Source organism: Coregonus clupeaformis, chromosome 1 (genome assembly GCF_020615455.1).
Source record: "Coregonus clupeaformis isolate EN_2021a chromosome 1, ASM2061545v1, whole genome shotgun sequence".
NCBI classification, from domain to species: domain Eukaryota; kingdom Metazoa; phylum Chordata; class Actinopteri; order Salmoniformes; family Salmonidae; genus Coregonus; species Coregonus clupeaformis.
The window spans coordinates 35,329,637-35,335,636 of record NC_059192.1 but is presented as its reverse complement, the minus strand read 5'-3'; positions in this window follow the sequence as shown (position 1 = coordinate 35,335,636).

Here is a 6,000-nt window from a genome sequence, read left to right as displayed (position 1 = left end):
CCCGCTCCTCTACAGCCCCGTCAATATGAATGGGGTCGTGTTCGGCCCTCCGTTTCCTGTAGTCAACGATCAGCTCCTTTGTCTTGCTGACGTTGAGGGAGAGGTTGTTGTCCTGGCACCACACTGCCAGGTCTCTGACCTCCTCTATATAGGCTGTCTCATCGTCGTCTGTGATCAGGCCTACCACTGTCGTGTCGTCAGCAAACGTAATGATGGTGTTGGAGTCGTGCGCAGCCACGCAGTCGTGGGTGAACAGGGAGTACAGGAGGGGATTAAGCATGCACCCCTGAGGGTCCCCCATGTTGAGGGTCAGCATGGCAGATGTATTGTTGCCTATCCTCACCACCTGGGGGCGGCCTGTCAGGAAGTCCAGGACACAGTTGCAGAGGGAGGTGTTCAGTCCCAGACTCCTTAGCTTAGTGATGAGCTTGGAGGGCACTATGGTGCTGAACGATGAGCTGTAGTCAATGAACAGCATTCTCACATAGGTGTTCCTCTTATCCAGGTGGGAGATTGCAGTGTGGAGTGCAATAGAGATTGCGTTATCTGTGGATCTGTTGGAGCGGTATGCGAGTGGGTCCAGGGTGTCTGGGATGATGGTGTTGATGTGAGCCATGACCAGCATTTCAAAGCATTTCATGGCTACAGATGTGAGTGCTATGGGGCATTAGTCATTTAGACAGGTTACCTTAGCATTCTTGGGCACAGTGACTATTGTGTTCTGCTTGAAACATGTAGGTATTACAGACTCGGTCAGGAAGAGGTTGAAAATGTCAGTGAAGACACTTGCCAGCTGGTCAGCGCAGGCTCTGAGTATGTGTCCTGGTAATCCGTCTGGCCCTGCGGTCTTGTGAATGTTAACCTGTTTAAAGGTCTTACTCACATCGGCTACAGAGAGTCATCCGGAACAGCTGGTGCTCTCATGCATGGTTCAGTGTTGCTATGCCAGCATAGAAGGCATTTAGCTAATTTAGTAGGCTCGCGTCACTGGGCAGCTCGCGGCTGGGTTTCCCTTTGTAATCTGTGATAGTTTGCAAGCCCTGCTACATCCGACGAGTGTCAGAGCCGGCATAGTAGGATTCAATCTTAGTCCTGTATTGACGCTTTGCCTGTTTGATGGCTTGTCGGAGGGCGTAGCGGGATTTCTTATAAGAGTCCGGATTATTGTCCTGCTCCTTGAAAGAGGCAGCTCTACCCTTTAGCTCAGTGCGGATGTTGCCTGTAATCCATGACTTCTGGTTGGGATATGTACGTACGGTCACTGTGGGGACAACGTCTTCGATGCACTTATTAATGAAGCCAGTGACTGATGTGGTAAACTCCTCAACGTCATCAGACAAATCCCGGAACATATTCCAGTCTGTGCTAGCGAAACAGTCCTGTAGCTTAGCATCCGCTTCATCGGACCACTTCCGTATTGGGCGCGTCACTGGTACTTCCTATTTGAATTTTTGCTTGCAAGCAGGAATCAGGAGGATCGTGTTATGGTCAGATTTGCTAAATGGAGGGTGAGGGAGAGCTTTGTATGCATTTTTATGTGTGGAGTAAAGGGGATATAGAATTTTTTTGCAGTTCTACTACCATACCCCGTTCAAAGGCACTTAAATATTTTGTCTTGCCCATTCACCCCCTGAATGGAACTCATGCACAATCCATGTCTCAGTTGTCTCAAGGCTTAAAAATGCTTATTTAACCTGTCTCCTCCCCTTCATCTACACTGATTGAAGTGACATCAATAAGGGATCGTTGCTTTCACCTGGATTCTCCTGGTCAGTCTATTTCATGGAAAGAGCAGGTGTTCCTAATGTTTTGTACACTCAGTATATATTATCCATGTCCAGCAACGACTCCGAGAAACATAGGCTATTACAGTTCTTCAGGTCCCGTTGATAGGATAGTCTCGAACGGAGCTCGTCCAGTTTGTTCTCCGGTGATTGTATGTTAGCCAATAGAGCGGAGGGTAAAGGCGGTTTATTTACTCGTCAACGTTGTTTCGTCAGGGTGCCCGCACGTCGGCCTCTCTTGCGCCGTCTCTTTATCTGTATTGCATTGATTGCTTTGTATACCTCTATACTGTTCAATTGCCACCATAACAACTCAATCCCTGCAATGGCAGCTGCCTGGATAGGCTAGATAAGGATGGCACACTTGTGAAGACAACAACATGAAAGAAAAACAAATAATACACTTTTAAAAGACCAACTCCAAGACCAGCTCCAGTTGAGCCTTTTGGTAAATCTGAATCCTAATAAGAGTCTGTCTGAGAAAACCCAGGGTTTTAACCATTCCAGATAATCCTCAAGAGGTCTAAAAGCTAATGTACATATATTTCTTAGTCAATCAAAACACAAGAGTGTGCATCACCACAGTGGCGATGTGATTTCGGGGAGAATGTACTGTTTTGCTTGGCTATTTGTTTGCTAGTTTGTTGCTCAATTTAATGTGGCAGTAAAAGCAGTGAGGGTTGGCAACATAACATCTGTGGGTGGTGACACAATATCCACTCCTGCTGTTAAGGGTCTCCTCAGTGGACCTCCCCTGCAGTCAGTCAGTCAGTGTGGAACAATGCTAATCACTATGCCAGACAGACACCTGCAGACCCCGGAACCTACCCTCACCAGTAACCCCCTCGGGCTCCAGACTAACACACACTGGTGGGCTTAGATTGGCAGATCACATTTAGTCGTTTTACTCTCTTGGCAGGACCAATTTCACAGTCATTGCCAGTGGCAGCTAAAGCAATGGTTCCCTATGGAGAGAAAGACTCTTGGGTCTGTTGAGTGACACAATAGACTGTGAATGTCTGTGTGCTCCCTGAGCAGTATGAGTTAGAGCAGAGGTCCCCAATTACATTCAGCCATCAGCCAATTTTTCCTTGAGCGGATGTTCCAGGGGCCGGAACATAGTTATAAATAATTTGTACACTGCAAATTCACAGCAAGAATCCCAAACAGATATAGTATGTGACAAAAACAGAATCATTTCAAACCTTGATTACATTGGGATACGATCACATATGTCTCTCTATTTATGAATGGGAATAATTGGTTACAGATTTCCTAAATTAAAAACACTGATCTCATTTCCTGGTGATGTTACAGCAGTGGAGGCTGCTGAGGGGAGGACGGCTCATAATAATGGCTGGAATGGAGTCAATGGAATGGTATCAACCACATGGAAACCACGTGTTTGATGTTTTTGATACCATTCCATTGACTCCATTCCAGCCATTTTTATGAGCTGTCCTCCCCTCAGCAGCCTCCACTGTGTTACAGTCTTTTATGTCCAAGAAAAAAATATATGTTTTTGTTTTCTCAGAAAACTTGGGGGTATATGAAATCACTTGCAGGCTGAATTTTGTCAGTATCTGGTATGGCCACCATTTGCCTCATGCAGCGCGACACATCTCCTTCGCATAGAGTTGATCAGGCTGTTGATTGTGGCCTGTGGAATGTTGTCCCACTCCTCTTCAATGGCTGTGCAAAGTAGCTGGATATTGGCGGGAACTGGAACACGCTGTCATACACTTTGATCCAGAGCATCCCAAACATGCTCAATGTGTGACATGTCTGGTGAGTATGCAGGCCAAGGAAGAACAGGGAAATGTTCAGCTTCCAGGAATTGTGTACAGATCCTTGCGACATGGGGCCGTGCATTATCATGCTGAAACATGAGGTGATGGTGGCGGATGAATGGCACAACAATGGGCCTCAAGCTCCCAGCCGGCCAAACCCTCCCCTAACCCGGACAACGCTGGGCCAATTGTGCGTCGCCTCATGGGTCTCCCGGTCGCGGACAGTTGCGACACAGCCTGGGATCGAACCTGGATCTGTATTGACGCCTCAAGCACTGCAGTGCCTTAGACCACTGCACCACTCGGGAGGCCCTGGTCTTCTTTCTTTTTAAACAATCTTTATTAAGAGCTGTCATTTTATTGAGAGGAACTGAAGTTTTATCAGAAATGTTTTCTGTTTTGTCCTCTGTTATTTGAGTATACCTTTGACGCGGAAATGTTCAATAAATGTTTTGTCCCGATACCGGGTTACCCTCAGATGGGTTCCGTGACACTTGTGGGGGTCATAGAGCAAAACAGAGAACACCATTGTGTTCGTGAGAGTCTCATCTTTCCACAGAGGGGTGAAATCATCAGTATGTAGCCAAGTATGTAACTGTTCGGAAGCTACAGTCAGAAGTTGGCATATCGGCTGTACTGACATCAGACGAGTCCGGTAACGCTTATTCTCAAATTGAAGAACATTATATGAGACAGCTATTGGAAATATGCTGCAAATGAGAAGAGATTGCAGACTGAAACAGAGATTATTGCAGCCCTTTACGAATGTGGTAATGACTTCCGCCCTCCACCACCACTTGGCACTGACAGGAGCCTCGCGTCAGAACAGCATAAATGGAATTAGAATATCTGAACAGTTCGTCCTCAGAGCGGAGCAGTCAAGTTCAAACGTACATAATTACTGACATTACAGTTGAATTGTGTGCACTGTGCACACTCATCATTCATACAGTAATCTCTCTTTTTTTTCGCAGAGCCTGCACTTCACTTGGGAGATTTAACAGAGGAATCATGAGACCGTAAGAATAGGAAGGAAGGGAAGGATAGGAGAAATCAATAAATAATATATGCCATTTAGAACGAAAGAGAAAGGAAGGATAGAAGGATGGAAGGAGAGGGTGAACGGAGGTGATTAAAAGGGGATGAGATAGGAAGTGCTCCTCAGGTACTTGTCCCTGTAGTTAGTGAATATATAAGACATGAGACCAAAGAAGTACACACCGCCTACTCATGTTGTCAAACTCAAAATCAAACTCAAAAGTAATAGAAGTCGAGGAGCCAGAGAGAAAGAGTGTGAGAGAGGAGAGAGTGAATGGAGCATTCACACAAGAGCATTCAACGTCAGTTGTTAATAGGGTCATTCTTGAATTGCGGTGGCATTTGCGTCCCTCGCCTTTGCAACCATGAAAAACACTTACAAATTATAAACAGTTACACATCATACATATTTTTGTTTATATTGAACTGTTTCTCAATTATAAAACATAATGCAAGTCCTTTATAATGCAAAACTTTGTTTATGCATTTTTTCAAGTACTTTCGGAAAGCAAAATGGCTTGTCTCAGTAGTGATGAGTAGAGTTGTAGTGACATGTTTTGGGGATTTAGAGATATCTATCTATCATTTTGAATACCAGAAAGTAAACAAAAGTATTGAATATATTATATAGATCAATACAAATATAACGTGTTGCTATGTTTTATGTCATTGGTGTTACCACCTTGAAAATCACTCATTACAAAGATCTACAAAAAAATTAGAAAATATTTGTATTATTTTTGTATTATTGTGACCTTGAGCATTTCCTCCAGTGGAATATGTTATTGGGGAAGGGATCTGTATTAAACATAATTATTAGCTAATCATACCCTTTTAGTATATCATACATTTGAGGATTCCATTGATCATTTGGTGTCTAAATACAAAGTGTAAATGAAGGGAAATTACATTGTGAGCAAAATGATTAATCATATCACTTTAGTAAATTATTAAATAAAAATAATAAAAATGAGTAATTGGTGTTAGGACCCCTACTGGTGGCACAACGTATCATAATGGTACAACATATTTAAAGCCACTAAGCTGCCATATTAGTCCATTTAGAATAAGAGGATGTACCCAAATACATTTGAAAAAATCTAGGAAAATTAAGATAGTTTTTTCCAAATGCCATGTCCAAATGCCACCGCAATTCAAGAACAACCAAATACATCCATAAATGCTCATTTGAATCCCTTCAGATTAGCATGGTGTTGCTGTTTCATCACGAAGGTGATCTTATCAAATGAATTTGAATAATATCACATATAACCATTAATTAATCATAGCACCATGTACTGTAGTTACTGTATATGGTTTAATAACTACCCAACAGCAGGAGCCTCAAGACTACTTACCTGTCACTCCTTTTGCTCTATACTTGCTGA